The sequence below is a fragment of the Acipenser ruthenus genome, chromosome 34 (assembly GCF_902713425.1).
Source record: "Acipenser ruthenus chromosome 34, fAciRut3.2 maternal haplotype, whole genome shotgun sequence".
NCBI classification, from domain to species: domain Eukaryota; kingdom Metazoa; phylum Chordata; class Actinopteri; order Acipenseriformes; family Acipenseridae; genus Acipenser; species Acipenser ruthenus.
In genome coordinates this window covers 9,980,822-10,002,338 of record NC_081222.1, presented here as the reverse complement: position 1 = coordinate 10,002,338, position 21,517 = coordinate 9,980,822, and the positions used below count along the sequence as shown (strand labels likewise).

At 40.3% G+C, this 21,517-nt stretch overlaps 1 long non-coding RNA gene across 1 annotated transcript; it reads left to right on the top strand.

The window, feature by feature from the left end:
* The first annotated feature begins 4,875 nt into the window (after window positions 1-4,875).
* On the top strand, window positions 4,876-6,902 carry LOC131704991 (uncharacterized). Its single transcript, XR_009310109.1, has 3 exons — window positions 4,876-4,958; window positions 5,651-5,798; window positions 6,814-6,902. It is a non-coding gene; the product is annotated as an uncharacterized LOC131704991 (long non-coding RNA).
* Window positions 6,903-21,517: the final 14,615 nt, after the last annotated feature.

Genomic DNA, 21,517 nt, shown 5'->3' with positions numbered 1-21,517 from the left:
GTAAATTACATTACACATTGCAGCTTTTATTTTGTGATTTTTTTTTTATATTATCTGGAAGTCTTCCTTTAGGCCATCATATAAAATCCAATTACTCTTTCTTCATATCACGGATATAAAGTGGTTTCCACTGTTGCTCCAAAAAGTGTGTATCTAAAATAAAACACATTGTGTGTGTGTGTGTGAAGTACATAAAAAATATATATATATATATATATATTTTTGTAGACTTTAACCCACATTAATGGAGAGTAGAAGAAATGAAACAAACATTTGTACAAAGATTAAAAACCAAACTAGTGAAAATTAATAAATAAATAGCAAAATCATAAATGAAAGTTCAGATAGCACAATCTATTCATACATACATGTTTCAAGGATCTTCAGTCTTTTTTTTAATTTAATTTTGTTTCAAAGTATTACTGTTATTGATCCAAGCACAGAAAAAATACATAAATAAAAACACATACACAGTTTAGTCAAAAGTCCTTTTATAGTTTGATGCAGTGAGATTCCAAAATTGTATTAGTTTTGTATTTATTAAATATTTACTGCCCAAACAACCTCTGATATGAGCCTGAAATGTCCACATTAGTGTACACTGACCTTAAAGGTTACATGAGGACCTTTTTATTTTATTGTGCTACTTGTTCCCATGTGTTGCTACTGTTTACGTAAGGTGTGAAAAGAAAAGAGACAGCTTCTTCAGTCTTTGAGTAAAGCGAAATAATCAAATTGCGAAAAGTGCTTTGAGTAAATGCAGTTCCCGAACAGATTTTGAAGATGCTGCTCAATCTTCTTTAATGTTTTGTTATTTGCTTGTTTGATATTTTCCATTTCGGAATTTGAGTAAAATAATTTGTAATAAGGGCTCCCATGTGGCGCATCCAGTAAAGGTGCTCCACGGGGAGTGCAGGATGCGCTCTATAGTCTGGACGTCACAAGTTCGAGTCCAGGCTATTCCTTTGCTGACCGAGGATGGACGTTTCCAGGGGACAGCACTTAATTGGCCGAGCGCCGCCTGGGGGACGGGAAAGTTAGGTCGGCCAGGGTGTCCTCGGGTCACCGCGCACCAGCTAACCCTGTAGTCTGGCCAGCGCCTGCGGGCTTGCCTGTAAGCTGCCCGATAGCTGCCCGAGAGCTGCCCGAGAGCTGCGTTGTCCTCCGTAATATGACTTGGTTGAAAAATTATGATGTCAACTGACAGGAAAAAATGTGACACTTTTTTTCAACTTCACAATAAAAATAATGAACTACAAAAACGATTTTTAAAAAATTATTTTATTGCAACAGAAACATAAGTTCCTGTGAGTTCTATATTTAGATACTATGTAGGTCTACCTTTCATTGTGGGTTAATGGGGGCAGTGCTAACTAACTATTTTTTTTTTTTTTGGAAATTGAAACTGCAGCAGGCTAGCAGTGTGGAGTAGTGGTTAGGGCTCTGGACTCTTGACCGGAGGGTCGTGTGTTCAATCCCATGTGGGGAACACTGCTGTTGTACCCTTAAGCAAGGTACTTTACCTAGATTGCTCCAGTAAAAACGCAACTGTATAAATGGGGAATTGTATATCAAAATAATGTGATATCTTGTAACAATTGTAAGTCACCCTGGATAAGGGTGTCTGCTAAGAAATAAATAAATAAATATGACCTTGGTTTTCACTGTGACAAAACTTTCATAGGCCTCTACCACTGTACCAAGTTTCATGACTTTTCGTGCAACTGTGTTGATTTTACAGACATTTGAAAATGTTGGCGGAATAAAAAAATAACAATCCTAACAATTACAATCGGGTACCAGCAACTGTGTTGCTTGGCCCCCTAAATATAGTTTATAATGACAGTACCTACTTGCGTGCCATCAAATCCCTTGACCATGCTGTAAAATAACTACGGCTCCCATGATTACCGCTGTACCTGTTCATAATTAGCAACCACTTTGCCACAACCTGACAACACAATTAAATAATATACATGTTCTGCACTTTTCCCTGGGGCCGGGCCCCAAACCCCCCACACACTTGGTGCCTATCCAGATGTTGTTTATCTTTATCTCTGTAATAAGAGGTATGCATGTCGATGCACTGTATTGTTTAAAATAAAATTTCTTATTTTATGCAGGAAAGAAGCCTGCAAACTCTAGTGTGTTGCTAGACAACGTAAGGTAAAGCGATCGTTTGTGTTTAGAATATAGTTGAACATTTAGTTTAAACGGTGCACGATTTTTCCTCTTGTTGAGGTAGCCTTTTGTTTCATGAAAGTTTATTTATTTTTCTTTTGTCATGTTGCTAGTCAATGTTTATTTTTACTTCTCAGCAATTTAAAAGCGGCCCGCGGTGTTCCGCGCTGTGCGGCTGTGCGGTTGTGCGCCGTCACAATCGCAGGGTGTTTAGTTTTATGCTTTACGACCAGGAGGTGGATTGGTTATTCACACGCGACAGAGACAGTGAATAATAATCAGAAAGAACGGATTTATTAGACTGGAAGTGCAATACATTGTTTATTGTAATACAGGTACAAGACACATTGTGTTTAGGTTACACAGGGAAAGTGGACACTTGCTTTTAGTTGGGACACAATTGGCTTCCGTGGACGACCAGGAGTGGCTGCAGGGGTTCCTTCCCACAGCCCGGATATAACTTGTTCTATCTTTTTTCACTTCTCTGGATGCCTGGGGTCATCTCAATTGTGTTCCTGGAATTCTTCTTTAAAGGGGATCCATGCTGCACTTACCTGTGTTACAGGATTACTCCAGCAGAGGGAGCCTGTCTTGTACTTACCTGTGTTACAGGACTACTCCAGCAGAGGGAGCCTGTCTTGTACTTACCTGTGTTGCAGGACTACTCCAGCAGAGGGAGCCTGTCTTGTACTTACCTGTGTTACAGGACTACTCCAGCAGAGGGAGTCTGTTGTATACCTACCTGTGTGGCGGAACCACTCCAGCAGAGGGAGTCTGTCTTATACTTACATGTGTTACAGAGTTACTCCAGCAAGGGGGAGCCAGCTCTGTGTTCACCTGTGTTACAGGATTACTGCAGCAGAAGGAGCTCATCCTATCCTTGCCTGCGACCCAGGACAGCTCTAGGGAAGAGAGCTGGTCCTGTTCTTACCTGGTGACTGACTCACTTCGGCGGAAGGAATCTCTGTACTACTCTTCTGTCTCCATGTCTACAGTGGCCAGTGTGGTTCACCCCCGTGGACATCGGTCCCATCTACGTGGACCGTGCACATGCCAAAGCCTGTAGAAGTGTAATAGTCTTGAAGTAGCTTAGAGAGGGTTGAAGAAGTGAGTCAGTCAGTGGCCCGTACAGAGCATTAGCCTTTGGCAGAACTTGCTTATTGTGTAAATATTGTAAATAAAATATACTTGCCTGCAAACGTATCGAGTCTGTGCCAGTGGTGGGAGCAGGAAATCCAGTGATCAGCAGCACTACACTACAGGATCGTTCACTATATATATATATATATATATATATATATATATATATATATATATATATATATATATATATATGACTATGTAACCCATTAATTGCAGGTTGATGTCTTATATAAAAGGTGTACTGTATATTATTATTATTATTATTATTATTATTATTATTATTATTATTATTAATAATATTTATTTGGCTGATGCTTTTTTCCAAAGCAATTTTTTTTACATACAAATTGTGGTCCCCATTTGTACAGTTGGGTTTACTGGAACAATCTGTAGTTATGAAACAGATGAGCCACACAGTGTTTCATACATAGTATGAGTTTGAGGTCAATAAAATTACTGTTCAAATACAACTCTAGATTGCATTGGGCTTATGTCACACATACATGTCTTACATAAAAAAAAAAAAAACTGAACAAAAATAAAAAGATAATACTAAGAGTGAGAGGATGTCTGTTTAAATAACCATTAAAACGACTGTATTTAAATGGTTTAATTAGTCTTATCAATTATTTAACAATGTGTCCTGGTTTGACATTTCATTCTTGCAGTGCTGCAGCTCGTGGTGCAAAGACTGAGCTCAATCCTCCTCAATTATTACAGCAATATTAGCAGCAACACCAGCAACAGCGACAGCATTGCCCATACATGCTACAACACCAGAGCACAAATCCATGCCTACAATTTGCACTTCCTATGGAGAATGCTGGGCTAATGTGCTTTTAGGACAGACCCGAACTGTCAGAAAACTTTCATGGAAAAAGGTTTCCTCAAACATTCCTAAATCTTTTGAGTATCACTTGGAACTCCTCAATGAGCAGTCAATGAGGGGATATCAAGACACACAGTTGGAATTGTGTCAGATCCTCTGTGTTTCACACTCAGCTCTTTCGTTATATAGTCAGAGTGTATCGGAAACATTCGTTAAATGTGTGTTCAATGTACCTGATTAAGAAGTTCTGGCACCAGCAGTTTTGAGTATAGAGCCCATATTCCATTATTGCGATGCAGTCACCATGATTTTAGAACTTGAAATGTTATCAAAGAAAATTCCTTTTCAAATTATGTTTAAAATACAGGAAAAAGTCTGTCCCGGGAGCTGTCTTGGAGAATGGTCCAGAATAAAGCAGATTCCCAGTAAATAAGAGAGAGTTGACAGGTCTGAGCTGAGGGGTTGTGTTGTCAGGACAAGACGTGTCATTTGAGTTTGACTCTGTGTCTGATATATAATTCTATTGTGCGCGCTCACTTGTTTAGGTCTGTAAATTAAGAACACACGATAAATAGTGAAGTCTTGCTTAAACCGAGTGTTTGTCTGTTTTGCTGCATAGAATAAACCGACGTGGTTTGAGTCCAGGGTATATGGTCATTGTATAATTTCTTTGCAGCTACAATGCCACACATTCATTGACAAGATCAAAATCTTTATTACAGCAGGATTTGAATTGGAGAAAACAGTAAATACCACGATAATATTAAAGAAGATCATAGATGGTGAAGTGGCTGAAGGTACAAAGGTATGTAAGTAATGTTAATGCAATGATGTGTAAAAGACTTGTAGAAAGCATTTTGAAAGTGCATTGGCTCCTTTGAGTGGCTCAGCAGCTGTAACATCATTGAATACTATGTTTACACAGCATGATGCAATACAAGTGAATACAGTTCTCTCTTCCATCATTTACAGTGGCATACAAAAAACAAACACACCATGCATTTACAACTAAAGCTTTCAGCTCCTTTTAAAATCCAAATTCATGTCAGAAGTAGATACAACTTTTTTAATGTCAAATGTAGCATGTCGGACTTGATTTTTACACACACACATCTTTACATCGTGTTTTTTTTTTCATTATTACTCTGAAAGAAAACACAGCTTATTTCAATTGTACTAAAATTGTGAGTTAAAACCACAGCAATTAATAAGTCAGTTAAAGCATTCCCTCTCGGTAAAAATTATAAATCACAAACATGCTATTCATTATTAATCATCATCATTATCAAATTCATTTGATACCCAGCAGGTCATTTTAATAGACCCCAGTCTCTGAATAGCTACTCTGCTTCTCAATGCATATAGATGACTAACTGGAGGCATTAAAAAGAAAATTGCAATAATCTCAGAAAAGGGGACTTTCCTTGGTAATATTTTAAGTGTCTTTTGAGAAATGTTAACTGTTTTCTAAAACTTATTTTTGTTTTTATTTTTTAGTTTGACAATATTCTGAAAGCAAAAAGCTCAATGGAAGGAGACAAAATCCACTGTGTTGTGTTGGTTATATCAATTCATACCACTGAAAATCTGGACCGAGTCTTGATTCGGTCTTATGAAGAATTAATTGGAATGCTCACAGAGACTGGTAATATATCATTAGCATTGTGTGTGCTAATTCCTGTGTGTGTATATTTATATACTTCATATACTCAATATACAATATTGTTTTATTTTTATTTAGTTTTGTTTCTTTTCCTCCTTCTCTTGCTTTCTCTCTCTCGTATATATTATATATCCCTGCCACCACCGCCAGGTAAGCACCTTCACCTGTTGTGATTAGAATAAATACTGTGTGCTAGCTTCAGACTGTTGTCATGTGCAATTTGTATCTTGTGTTTGGTTAAGTGCTCCTTCCTTCAGCTCACTGTAGTAGATTATCTAGCTGGTAATGACTGCTGCGTTGAACATTACTGCATAAAAATAGGTCTGGTGGCGAGTCCCCGAGTGGCTCATCTGGCAAAAGCAGTACCGCGCGGAGTGCAGGATGAGTCCTACAGAGCAGGTTCAAATCCTGCCTGTGCGCAGTTAGCCGGTCTGCGCTGGGGACTCCAAGGGGGCGTTGCATTGGCCCTGATGCTTCCAGCGGGTTAGGGAGGGAAAAGCCGGCAGGGACTGTCTCTCCTCATTGAGCCATGGTGAACTCTACAGACTAGACAGCTGGTAAGCCTGGGCAGAGATCTGCAGGGCTGGCCTTTGTCCTCCGGAGGTCGGTACCTCGCTGATATCCGCTCTTGGTTTGCTGGATGTAAAAGGGAAGTTGGCTTTGTTGTGGGATAGGAGGATATCCACTGAACCTTCAGATCTGCTGTGCTGGGTGGAGATCGCTGTTCAGGGAGGAGAAACAGTGATAGTTGGAGATTCCAAATTGGGGGTAAAATAACTGGGCACTCTAAATTAAAAAAGGTCTGTTTTCAGTTTTCCTGATTAGCATTTTTCTTGAGTAACCCCTCCTACAGGGGTAAAGGAACATTAGGTTGTTGATGATTAGTGTTAATCAAGTCTGATAAATGAGATGATTGACCTGAAACATGATCTTTTTTTCTATCCACTATCACACTATACTCTATATAACACAACACTTCTAATGTATCACTTTTCAGGAGTACCATGCCAGCTGCTTGTTACACTCAATGAACTTGTCGAGAAGACTGAGGATTTGAAAAATCTGTACAGGAGAAGAGATATAAAACAAAAGGTGAGTTAAAACAATATCAACATGGATTGTAACATACGCTAATAAAATCCAGGGCTCTTCAAGGAGATTTAGAGTTCAAGTAGCACTAGTCCTGAATTGATAAATGGGTGATTTTTCAAGTAAACACTAGATACAGGAAAGAACTGTATGAAGTTATGTGGCAAAGTGGTTAACAGTGTGCAGGTGCAGGTGATCAATAATCAAACAGACAATGATAATCCAGGTGCAAGGGTGTTTTATTTTGTAATCCAATTGCCTGATGGCAAAACAGCAGTAAATAATGTTAACAGGCAATACAGCGGCGTGTATTGCTCTGTGTATAATCCACTGTTGGTTCCCAAATAGTATACAGTCCCATTCTTATTCACCCGTACGTAACACAGACACAAACACAAGTCCACAGTGCGTGCTCTAGTGCTCGTAGTGACAATACAGTGATAGAAAGCGCAGTGATGTTGTCCTGGTTTAGTGCTGGCCTCTGGCGACAGCTCCAGATCGTGTTCAGCTGTCTAATAATAACAAACAGTAATTCTTTAGACACGACAGAACAAAACAAACAAAACACTCACAATTACAATACACGGTCTCCATCCGGTTCAGCTGTAACCATACAAAGGAACAGATCGCTTGGCCACATGGCCCGTTTTATACCATCAGTCACGCCCCCTTTGGTAGCGAGTGCAATCGCTTTTTCTCCAATCTGCAATTGACACATCAATAACCATTTTGGGGCAATGACTTGCAGTATTGTGGCTCTGCCCCCTTTCTAAGATGGCTGATGCCTGGAATGAATTGTCTGGCCCTCCAGTCCAGGTCACTCTGTTCCCTTTACACAGCGTCCTCATAGGGAGAGAGGGAGATTTATCACCAAGAATCATTCTGTCTCTGTCACAAGTTAAAATTATTTCTTATAAATATCAACTGATTTTGGTGAAATGCAGTAAAATCCACCCTTTTTGGATGGGTCAAGGTCAACCCAAATATTCAAGTGTTTATTTTTAATACAACAACAATTGTTTGCATGGCAATAAAACAAAGAAATATAGAGAAAGAAAATCTGTAAAATCAAAATGAAAATCACTGTGCAGTATTTCTGGAGGACATCAAGTACAACATGTTTCACACGACACATGGAGCAGGCATTGAAATGTGCTGTTCTTTATAAACTAATACTTTATTCATTCTCTATCAGATTGAAAACATACAAAGAAGATGAGAATTTCAATGAGCAACGTTATTGTGGTTTCAAACTACTTCGAGGAGATGAAAATTAACCAAATAAAAGGAACTCTGCTGTTGGAGGCGGTTGGTCAAATGCTGACGGCTGCAAAACCCTTTCAAGAGAGAATGTAGAGTATCACCTGTCACACCTGAAGCACAGTGAGCCCATTCACAACTTTAATTGATTTCCAATTGGAGAATGGCCACTTTGTGTATAAGAGAAGCCAATTCCTTTGTTTGGAGAGAGCAGGAGGGAGGAGCAGGAGGCTGTGGTCCCAGATACAAAAAGTAACACCCAAACAGCGCTATCACAGAGTTACTTTTTGTATTTATGAACATTTTATTCAACTCTTACTCTACTTGTATATTCTTTGTTAAATAAATTTACAATCAGCAATTCTTTCACAATTTTTATACCCAATTTGGAATTGGCACTTCTTATTATTCAACCCCTACACTGACTTGGGAGCGATGAAGACAGTCAGCAGGGGCATAGCCCGTATCCTAACCAGATTATAGGGCACTCCTGCCGTCAGCTGTGCATAAACAGAGAAAAACTGTCAATAAGCAGCTTTGAATTATTCAGCATTTAATCTACTGTTTAATCTATCATTTTATTAAACATATATTAAAAATACTCTACTTGAGCACTCTTGTTTAAATCTAGTTATAACGTCAATTAATGATCTTTGAATTAATCAGCAATAACCTTTGCATTATATGTTGGAAGTTCCTTTAACCGTTTCCTTATTAATAACAGCTGAATCTTACAGCTTACAGATACTCTGCAATAATGTAAAATACTGGGGAAAATGAAGAATGTGAATCACAGGTGAACATGAGTCTTAGTTTTCAAAAATGAAATGTGAATGATGTTTTTTGAAATCAAATAAAATCTGTCTTTGTTTCCTATTTACTCAGCACTTTCACTCATGTTTGCTGTTTTATTGTATTGGCCAGTCTGTCTAATAAGGGGGCTCATTCAAACACCTTTCAAATGTATTAACTTCAGGATGTTCACATTACTAACCACTGTATTTGAAAATCCCATCTCATACATTTCCCATGTACTGTAATATAGCTTCCCATAATGCATTGTTTTTAATAATAATAATCCTTGTTTTAAATCAGTTTGATATTGACATGTTCGTGTCTCTCTACTATGTTGGTTCCTCATCTGTATTATGCATTGTAGTTACAGAGTGGAAGAATAAAGAGCTTGATTGATCCAATGCCTGTTGCAATCTTGTAATTTCTGGGTACACCCACAGTAGCAAAAATGTCACAATACTAATAGTATTTTATAATTTATATGGTTTACGTTTTGCCTGTTTGAAGTATTACTATGTAATGTGTTTCAAGAGCACTTTAGGTATACCAGCAGTATATGTATAGTTTAGTTTTAGTTTACTTAAAGTTGTGCTACGTTTGTGCCGTTGAAACAAACATTTGTGCTGCTATAGTTTTTATTATCGATTTTTTATTTTAGGGAAGTGACGTGACTCAGCACCCCTACAATGTCAGAATTGAACCAAACTTGTCTAATTCGTTTGTGCCGGTTTGTGCCGTTCAAACAAACGTGTTTGCTATTATTGTTTCCGAGATATTACAATATTATTTTAGGGCAGTGACGTCAATCAGCCCCCCTACAATGCCGGAATTGAACCAAACTGTGTCATTTGTTTGTGCTCCCCACCTGTGTTGAAAAACAATTACTTTGAACAGCAAGGTGAGTCATCGTTGTATAGCAAATTATTTCTAAGTCGGTTGCGCAGATGTAGCAGTGTTGTGTTTATATTTATTTATTTTTTAATCCTATGAGTTTCGGCAAAGTTCCCCCTGTATTCTAATTCATACAGTTTATTGTTCAGTTGAAAATTACAAAAAAAAAAAAAGAAAAAAAAAAACGCACCTTTAACGTTCTACTGTGCTCGCGCTGTCAGTGTCTCGTGCAGTGATAGCCACTGAGGTTAAGGAGTAGTGCTGTGATAGCCACTGAGGTTAAGGAGTAGTGCTGTGATAGCCACTGAGGTTAAGGAGTAGTGCTGTGATAGCCACTGAGGTTAAGGAGTGGTGCTGTGATAGCCACTGAGGTTAAGCAGTAGTGCTGTGATAGCCACTGAGGTTAAGCAGTAGTGCTGTGATAGCCACTGAGGTTAAGCAGTAGTGCTGTGATAGCCACTGAGGTTAAGCAGTAGTGCTGTGATAGCCACTGAGGTTAAGCAGTAGTGCTGTGATAGCCACTGAGGTGAAGGAGTAGTGCTGTGATAGCCACTGAGGTTAAGCAGTAGTGCTGTGATAGCCACTGAGGTTAAGCAGTAGTGCTGTGATAGCCACTGAGGTTAAGCAGTAGTGCTGTGATAGCCACTGAGGTTAAGCAGTAGTGCTGTGATAGCCACTGAGGTTAAGCAGTAGTGCTGTGATAGCCACTGAGGTTAAGCAGTAGTGCTGTGATAGCCACTGAGGTTAAGCAGTAGTGCTGTGATAGCCACTGAGGTTAAGCAGTAGTGCTGTGATAGCCACTGAGGTGAAGGAGTAGTGCTGTGATAGCCACTGAGGTTAAGGAGTAGTGCTGCGATAGCCACTGAGGTTAAGGAGTAGTGCTGTGATAGCCACTGAGGTTAAGCAGTAGTGCTGTGATAGCCACTGAGGTTAAGGAGTAGTGCTGTGATAGCCACTGAGGTTAAGGAGTAGTGCTGTGATAGCCACTGAGGTTAAGGAGTAGTACTGTGATAGCCACTGAGGTTAAGGAGTGGTGCTGTGATAGCCACTGAGGTTAAGGAGTAGTACTGTGATAGCCACTGAGGTTAAGGAGTGGTGCTGTGATAGCCACTGAGGTTAAGCAGTAGTGCTGTGATAGCCACTGAGGTTAAGGAGTAGTGCTGTGATAGCCACTGAGGTTAAGGAGTAGTGCTGTGATAGCCACTGAGGTTAAGGAGTAGTGCTGTGATAGCCACTGAGGTTAAGGAGTAGTGCTGTGATAGCCACTGAGGTTAAGGAGTAGTACTGTGATAGCCACTGAGGTTAAGGAGTGGTGCTGTGATAGCCACTGAGGTTAAGCAGTAGTGCTGTGATAGCCACTGAGGTTAAGGAGTAGTGCTGTGATAGCCACTGAGGTTAAGGAGTGGTGCTGTGATAGCCACTGAGGTTAAGCAGTAGTGCTGTGATAGCCACTGAGGTTAAGGAGTAGTGCTGTGATAGCCACTGAGGTTAAGCAGTAGTGCTGTGATAGCCACTGAGGTTAAGGAGTGGTGCTGTGATAGCCACTGAGGTTAAGGAGTAGTGCTGCGATAGCCACTGAGGTTAAGGAGTAGTGCTGTGATAGCCACTGAGGTTAAGGAGTGGTGCTGTGATAGCCACTGAGGTTAAGGAGTAGTGCTGTGATAGCCACTGAGGTTAAGCAGTAGTGCTGTGATAGCCACTGAGGTTAAGCAGTAGTGCTGTGATAGCCACTGAGGTGAAGGAGTAGTGCTGTGATAGCCACTGAGGTTAAGGAGTAGTGCTGCGATAGCCACTGAGGTTAAGGAGTAGTGCTGTGATAGCCACTGAGGTTAAGCAGTAGTGCTGTGATAGCCACTGAGGTTAAGCAGTAGTGCTGTGATAGCCACTGAGGTTAAGCAGTAGTGCTGTGATAGCCACTGAGGTTAAGCAGTAGTGCTGTGATAGCCACTGAGGTTAAGCAGTAGTGCTGTGATAGCCACTGAGGTTAAGGAGTGGTGCTGTGATAGCCACTGAGGTTAAGGAGTAGTGCTGAGGTCACTCCTGTTTGTGTTATTCGATGTTTTATTTCACTACACATTTTTTTTTTAATTAGACTGAAGTATTGTTTTGAATTTAGAGTGTGTTACTGTTTGTATAAAGTTGTATCTTGATATTTAATTTGTTAGAAATCAACGGTACTACCGCACAACTTTGTTGTATTAGTTTTAGTTTTTCTGAGGAGAATATTTTTAATGAAAGTGTTTATTTGTACAGGAGAGTGACGCTCACGGACAGATCGAGTGAGCTGAATGAAAATACAAACAAACTTTTCAGTCAAAATATATAACTAGAAAAAACATGTATTTTTTACAATAGCAAAATTATTCAATAATTTTAAACAACAGGTGAAAGAAACTAAGACTAATTAAACAGTTATCTGAAGAAATACACAATTACATTTGTAATTGACCCCAGATCTGCATTGAATGGATATGGGAATACTGTACTGGAAAAACACACGAATCCTTTGTGTAGAGCACAGCATGAGGGCATATCTTGACTTCTGAGTTTATTGGTATTACTGCCTTTGACAAGTCATCATACTTCTCCCAGGTGAAATCATGCCTTTTGCAATATGCAATGTAGTGACCAAGTAAGTATTTGCTAGCAGGTTGGCAAAAAGCAATGACACCTCTGAATGTGAATTTCTCCCCATTTAATTCCATGCTGTGTGGAAATTCTGAAAGTCGACTTCTGTCTTTCTGTTCATTGCTCGAGCAATATCCCATGTCAGTATCAATACAAAGATGCTGTCCAGTTGTCAAGGTGTGGGTTACAGTCCCATTCATTGCACAGCATGTTCTCTGAAATAGAGTGGTCAAATAATTACATTTCCACAGGGGTAGTCTCAACATCCTGAACTTCTGCAAGGCATTTGGATTGGCCTGGTTTAATTCCTTGCTTAACTGCCTCTGCTAGCCCTGTCACTCCTCTTGCCTTCAGTGTATCTACATTTATGGACACTAACGTGACATCACGTGAAGCTCCATCATGCCGAGGGCAGTGTGTTGACGAGCATTGACACTTTGCTATCACACTAGGCGCTGTTATAAATGATTTTGAAATGATAGTTGAAATATGACATTCAACAGCACCTAAGATGCCCCTCAACATTTTTGCTCTGAGAACATAGACATCTTTCAGAACACCCTTTGAGCCATATTCTTCACTAGTTGAAATATTTCAACTGTATCTGGCACCTGGTTGACATCGTTGCTGTAAGACCCACTATCACAGAAAGCACAGGAAAGGCATTGACAGAATGCATCAAAGGCACATGTATTTACTACACTCAGTGTCTCTACACACCTTTACAGGGAGCAAGTCTCTGCTGTTGCCATTCCTCATCAGACCTACTTTAACCTTTTTTTCCCAGAAACAGATGCATCTGTGTGCAACCACTCAGTACAAGGGGATAGCTAGGATGATTTTCTTTGGTTTTTGGTGGAACAGCAAGTCCTCTCCAATTTTCTATACAGCTGTCATTTGATGGATACACCATTTCATTATTAATTTTTTTCAACTTCTTGCAATTTTCCAGAAGTCTGCACATCAACTGTTCTGCACTCATCTTCTAGGGAGTAGGAGATCTGCAACTCACAGGAGTTTTCACTGAAAACAGCATTCTCACAGCTTTGAGAAACATCATGAGTTGCCACGGATACCCTCAAGTTTCCTTCTAAGGATGCCAAGTGGTGAATAAGGAACCTGTCCACTCTCATTGGCAAAGTTTCATGTTTGAGGACACAGTGTTTCAAATTCTTGAAATCTGCTTCGACACTGTCTGAGCTTGCAGTGATATTCAGAGTTTTGAATAGTGGAACCATTATGCCGGTCCAGAGTGGGAGATAGCAGGAAAGCCTTGTGATATGAGGAACAATCTCAGGTAGAAAATGCAGATTATCTCTGTCACCACTATCCACAACAAGCAACTTACACTCCTCACATATTTCTGTTACCCATTCTTTCAATGCTGTTGGGCATGCATCAATGGTACAGCTTGGAACATCTTCTTGGAAATCATCAGGAGGCAAAGCTACACATCCATCAGCTATTCTTTTTTTTCAGACAGATCTTGCATTTCTCAGAAATGACTGGCTTTCCCACTTCATCATTGCCTTCTGCTTCACTTAAAGCTAGAACAACAATTGCCTTAATGAGCTCTCTTGCATCATCCAACGATACAGACTGGATCAGCTGTGCTATGCACCTTATGTCAAATTCTCTGACTCTTCGCCCTTGTTTTCAGACAATCCCACCTGCTTACTAGCTTAATGCAATGTGCAACGTCTACTCTGATAAAGCAAGGTGGTCATTTTAAAGACTCATTTCCCAACAACACACCAAACACTGATTAATGTATGTCTTTAAATCTGGATGTGGTGTGAAAGCCCTCACAAAACCCCCTAGTAAGGCAAGAGAAAAATCACACACTGTTTATTTTGGCAGTGGAGCTCCCACACGTATCCATTCCATGAGCCAAGATGATATTGCATTGATGTCATGCCTCTCTGACAACATCTGAACTACTGGGACCATCATTGCCTTATCTTTGTTACCTGGTAGTAACACTCTTTCATACAAAAATATGTGCCCAGACATACCTTGAGGTCATTTCAATTTTTTCACAAGGGAGCCTGTAGCAACAAAACCTACAAGAAGTCCAATATCATGAATACTGCCATAGTAAGGAGCAGAGTATTTCATATACTGAACAGAGATAAGAGGATCTTTATTAAAAACTTCACTGTCACTTCGTTCCTGCTTAGCCTTGCGCAACACTGACAAATTATGTAAATGGCTTGGCTCTGGATCACCAACATCCATAAGTCTCAGAGCCTCTGAGGTACGCCAGGTACACGGTTGTTTCTTGCCTTCACACAACTCAGTGGAAACACGGAAACCAAATCTTCACTCTCTGATGACTCTCACAATGTCTTCTTTGGGAACATTTGGCAAGTTAGGCCTCTGGGTTAAAAAAAAATTAAAGTGGGTATCCTAGCACTTAAACAACAAAAGGGTAACACTTTAAAATAAGTGTCTGTAATTCCAATGTAACTAACACATGATTTCTTACTGATTTCAAATGAAATTTCCATTGAATTCAAAAGTCACAAGCATGAGTTCATGACATACTTTTCATGACTTCATAACATTTCCCTTAATACACATGAAATAATCATGAACAGACACTTACTTAAAGTGTTATCTGCCACTGAACTTTTTAGGTCGCCTTTTTTCTCTGTGTTGCTTAAAGCAGTGATGCAAGTAGGACTGTTAGCTTGAAACTCCTACTTGAATTGCTGCTTTATGCAACAGTGTGTTGTTGTTTTTTTAAAGAAAAAAAATATTAAACAGACCTTTTTCATTATTGTTACGTGCCTGTCTTTATTGCTTTATTTAAACTAGGTGGTGATGGTCGTGCATTTGTTGTGTAAAACTATTGTTTCTATGAACAAAGGAATTATGCATAATTTTATAGTTTATGTATATGTTTCATCTCTGTGTTACAGGGTGTGTTACAGTTATTTAAAAAAAAAAAACATTTAACAGACTTTTTCCATTATTGTTACATGCATGTCTTTATATATATATATATATATATATATATATATATATATATATATATATATATATATATATATATAATCATCTCTCTGTTATTACCTTGTGTCACAAAGACGGCCAGAGTGGGTGGCGTCAGACCGGAAGCAGGAAGGAATACAGAGAGACTTGGGGTTTTGGTATAGCTGAGTGCGTGATCGCGCTCAGCATTTAATAAACAGAACAGAAAATAAAAAGGTTGCAACAAAAACACAGGACACGGCACTGGTAGCCAAAATAAATAGACAAACAAAACGACTAGACACTAACACACAGGTGAAACGGAGACGAACAAACACGGTGAGAATACACTTATTATATTTATAATTACGCTTACGATTTTACTCCTTCTCTCTCACCCGTTCTCCACTCTCTGAACACCTAACCACGAGTGACTAAAAATGTGCCTATTTATACTGTTGTGCTGGGATTCAATTACTAATTAATTATTCACTTGAATCCCAGCACGTGAATTAATTCTGTGCAACCCCGTGCTCACATATTACATTTAACCAGCACGTGAAGTGATTTGTGCCCTCCTCGTGCCTAAATACAAATCTACACTTTTTAAATACACGTGAAACACAGACCCGTTTATATCCCGTGTACCAATGACTATACACCAACGTTAACACACGCAACATACAACACAACACACAAATGCACACAGGGGCGGGGCGCATTGCCACACCTTGTTAGTCATATAATACTTGCATCATTTATGCTTTCATCTGTGCAGATCAGAAATGTTAGTGTTGAAAGACAATTATGTGGAGAGAGGGTTCATAACTTATCAAAGAAGTGTCAATAAATATTGAAAGAAAGCTGCACTAATGGTAATTTTGCAGCTGTTACCTTTCTGTCCTATACCTTGAAAGATTTAGGGACCTGATTCACTCATTCCCCATTCCAGGGAATAAATATAATATGAATAAATATACTGCTCTGTGGCACACATTAGTTGAAATAGCCCTAACACACAAATATTGCTTAAATATTAAGCAAAACACATGGGGTCAATTGCAGCATACCACATTTAGTCCACTTGATGTGTCTAACTAGCGGATTAAAAGTGTATTCTGTATTTTTTTTTTTTTTATGTCGATTACGTTTGGACAGTCAGATCCGTGAGAAGAAAGTCTTGCACAATATATATAGGCCCTAAATTTTAAATACACTTTTTAATCATGTACCTTTGGTACCATTTTCAGTTTAACACACTACAATTTCAGTTAATATCCTTTCATTATAAACAACTGATGGTCCATTATCACACAATCAAACTTTTCTGTTCCTATGCAGCAGTTTTGACAGCTTAAATAAATGCAAGTATGATCTGCCAGTTTGAAATGTGCACTGCACAGAAATACATGCTATTTATTTTTACTTAAATGTATTTTGTGTAATAAAAATGTGTCTTTCTTTTTGAACAGGGACCCCTTTATATATTTATCTGACACTGAATTCCACATATTAGTAAAGAAGGGTTTATACCCTTCCGGTACTATGAGGAGCCACTGTGTCCAGAGTCTAGAGGGGAGGAGCTGCTGCCGCCACTCCAAGAGCCCGACTGGGAGGAGCCCGAACATCCACGGCCCGAGAGGGAGGAGACGGTACATCCACGGCTCGAGAGGGAGGAGTCGGTGCGTCCACGGCCCGAGAGGGAGGAGCCAGTGCGTCCTGTGTCCGGAGAGGAGTAGCTGCCTGTCCTGCTTCACCTGGGGTCACCGAGGGTCCTTCTTCGCCTGGGGTCGCAGAGGGTCCTTCTTCGCCTGGGGTCGCAGAGTGTCCTGCTTCGCCTGGGGTCGCAGAGGGTCCTTCTTCGCCTGGGTTCGCAGACGGTCCTGCTTCGCCTGGGGTTGCCTGGTGCTCTGCATCACCTGGGAAGCCACCAGTTACAAAGTACGAGGGAGAAGTAGAGCTCCCGCTGCCGTCTTCATGGCCATGGGCTCCCCTCCCGAGTTTGCCTCCCAAGGGTCCGCTGCCGCCGTCGCCTCCCGAGGTTCCACTGTTATGGCCTGTGGCTGCCAGACTATCTTTGCTTGGGACCACCGGACTGCTTGTGGGCCAGGGGAAGCCACTGCCCTCTCCCCAGCAGAAAAAGCCAATTTCTTTTGTTACTTTGTGTTACCTGCCACTCAATATGAAGCAAGAAACACTTCAATTGCCTTTTGCTTAATTGCAAGGCAGTATTCCTGGCCAGACTAGCTAGCTCATTAGCTTTCTTTATCCCCTCTGCCTTGTTCTATGACACTAAAGGATAAGGGCTGTCTTTTGTTTGGAATTACTCTCCTTATTTAACGTTTTTTGAACTTGGTTGAGGTATTTATTATTATATTTGGTGAGTCTGTTTTGTTACCTGTCTATTGTTTCTAGCTGCAGTTTCCCTGGTAGGATTAGTTTTGGGCTAGCTTAGACATTGTACTTCAGACACAGCTTTACTAACTGTTTTGCTGTTCCATAGTATCAAGTTAAAATGCGTTCGGGTTTTCCTTGATACTTTTTGTTTCGCCAGCCTTCAAGTTGTTCTATTTCATGTGTTTCTTTTGAAATGCGCTGATGTAAACAGTCGTCACCACGTATGGGGATTGTACAACGAGAGTTACAGCATTTTAAAATAAATACCACCAAGGAGGAATCATCCCCACGGATTTGAAGATCAAATTGGACTGGGTGAGATCTACCTTTTTTTCCTGCACTTTTGCTGCTGGATTTTGTCTTTTTCTTGGATGTTTTTTTTTCAGAGACTTAATTTTAGTTTAGTTTTTTTTTGACGAATCCCTGGACTTGTTTTCTCTTTTTAACTTTATTGTTTTATCATCAGTTTCTGCTACTTTAATGTAACTGAATTGATTCATTATTTTGTATTCCCCACTGTGTGATCTGCCCTTTGTATGAAAATTGCTATAGTGATTTTTGACTACAGTTTATTGAACATAATTCTGTAGTACGGGATTTTAGAATATAGTAATTATTTATGTCTAAACTATACTATTAGAGGGATGCTTTGTAATTATTTTCGTTGCATTAATCATATTATGATTATTATTGTTTCTATTAATTATGTTTTTTTTTGTTTTGGAGGGTTAGCTCGAGTTTGCAGTCTTTTCTGTAGTTCGGTTTGTGCTGTGCAATAAATGCCATTTTTCATTCACCGTTTTGCAAATTTGTAACTGTTTGTATTGTTACTGTACCAAAGTTAAAGTGACCGTTACAACTTTACTTTCATTGCTTTCGGATAACAGAAGGTAGGAGTATTAGAAAATGCTTACGGTAGTGTCTCATATTAATCAACACCAAATAATTGGCAAGTATTCTGTTAAGTATTTTGATCTAATAAGAAACATAATATTTAAACTAACAAGTGTTTTTGTTTGGTTAAGGCTCAACTGTAATACAAATAGAGTGTAAAAGCAGGAGCGAGCATTTAATTTAATCAATTTAAGAATTAGTTCATTCTCTTTATCCAGCTAATCAAAAAATCTTTTAGACATTACAATATCCATTAAATTAAAGAATATACATGTTTAGTTATAGGTTTCAATGCAATAAAAAACAGGAACTGTTCGGTTGGAATATTATTCAAAATGTAAACTGTATTCAATAGTACACAAAAAACCTAAAGAAAAATAGCCTTGCCCTTATCTGCTTACAAGCAGAGCGGTGCTAGATATGGAAGGTTTTTTTTAGCAGTCAAAGTGAGATTCACTTGTAGTCCACAGTTTTGAATCCAAGTTCTTTCTATGATAAGAAAACCTCGCAGTAGAAGGGAGCATTCCAGAAATTAGGGGAGTTTTGTCCAGTCACAGTTCTTATCAAATAAGTAGAGACTTTCGTTGAGAGAAAACTCCAAATTAATCACATGAAATCAGAAGTGCTTACAATGGTGTTTCATATTAATCAAAACAAGAAAACAGGGTGTGTGAAACCTGCTTGAGCAGGCAACTTTTAGAAACAGAGAGAGGTCAGGTATAGTCTGAGAATGGTTCAAGTTAATATAAGGCTGTTATATTTAACATGTTTATTATAGCTTAAATTTAAATGAAACTAACTGAACTGACCGCTGTATGCTTATTCAAAGGTAGTCTTTGTCAAATACTTTGTTAACACACATTTGTATATGAAGTTAAACTGACCCATTGATAACACACTGAAAAGGTAATATTATTATTATTATTATTATTATTTATTTCTTAGCAGACGCCCTTATCCAGGGCGACTTACAATCGTAGGCAAAAACATTTCAAGCATTACAATACAAGTAATACAATAAGAGCAAGAAATACAATAACTTTTGTTCAAGTAAAGTACAAGTTTGACAAACCACAATTCAATAATACAGCAGGTAATAGTGATAGTTACATCAGGATATGATTAAATAGTGATAGTTACATCAGGATGTGATTAAATACAAAGTACTACAGGTTAAAAACTTGGCAGATTACAGTATTCTGAAGTACAGGATTAAATGCAGTAAAATAGGGGCTGATAAGAGCAAAATAAAGCACATTTACATGAAGGGTGATAGTGTCCCAGGATACAAACAGAGGAGTTCTACAGGTGCTCTTTGAAGAGGTGAGTCTTAAGGAGGCGCCGGAATGTGGTCAGGGACTGGGCAGTCCTGACATCTGTAGGAAGGTCATTCCACCACTGCGGAGCAAGGGTGGAGAAGGAGCGGGCTTTGGAGGCAGGGGAGCGTAGCGGTGGTAGAGCTAGTCTTCTAGTGCAGGCGGAGCGGAGAGGTCGAGTGGGGGTGTAGGGAGAGATGAGGGTCTGGAGGTAGTTGGGTGCAGACTGGTCAAGGCATCTGTAGGCTAGTACAAGAGTCTTGAACTGGATGCGAGCGGTGATCGGGAGCCAGTGGAGCGAGCGGAGTAGTGGAGTAACGTGGGCGAAGCGAGGCAGAGAGAACACCAGGCGGGCAGCAGAGTTCTGGATGAGCTGGAGCGGACGGGTGGCGGACGCAGGGAGGCCAGCCAGGAGGGAGTTGCAGTAGTCTAGGCGGGAGAGTACCAGGGCCTGGACCAGGAGCTGGGTAGCATAGTTGGTGAGGAAGGGTCGGATTCTTCGGATGTTGCTCAGGAAGAATCGGCAAGTGCGTGCCAGAGTGGAGATGTGCTGGGAATGAGAGGCAGGGGTCCAGGGTGACTCCAAGGTTCTTAGCTGAGGAAGAGGGAGAGAGTGTGGTAGATTCCAGAGGAACAGAGATGGAGAGATCAGAGGAGGGGGAGGAGGAGGGAAAGAAAAGGAGGTCAGATTTAGAGAGGTTGAGTTTGAGGTGATGCGAGTGCATCCAGGAGGAAATAGCAGACAGACAGGTGGAGATACAGGAGGAGATGGTGGAGTCAGAGGTGGGGAAGGAGAGGAAAATCTGAGCATCATCAGCATAGAAATGGTATGAGAAACCATAGGATGCGATGAGGGGGCCCAGGGAGCGGGTGTAGAGAGAGAACAGGAGAGGACCCAAGACTGACCCTTGGGGGACTCCAGTTAAGAGAGGGTGAGGTGTGGAGGTTGCTCCACGCCAGGTTACCTGGTAAGTGCGGTTGGAGAGGTAGGAGGAGAACGAGGCCAGAGCAGTGCCAGAGATCCCCAGGTCAGCAAGAGATGATAGTAGAATAGAGTGATCAACAGTGTCAAAGGCAGCAGAGAGGTCGAGGAGAATTAGGACAGAGGAGAGAGAGGCAGCTCGGGCACATTTAAGTGAGTTGGTGACAGACAGGAGGGCGGTTTCAGTAGAGTGAGCAGAGCGGAAGCCAGATTGGAGAGGGTCAAGCAGAGAGTGGTTGGACAGGAAAGCAGAGAGCTGGCGGTGTACAGTCCGCTCGAGGGTTTTGGAGAGGAAGGGTAGGAGGGAGACAGGACGGTAGCTCTGGAGGGAGGTGGGGTCGAGGGTAGGTTTTTTGAGGAGGGGAGTGATCGAGGCTTTTTTGAAGGCAGAGGGGAAGATACCAGAAAGTAGAGAGGTGTTGAGGAGGGAGGAGATGAAGGGGAGTAGATAGCAGGAGCAGCAGCTTGAAAGA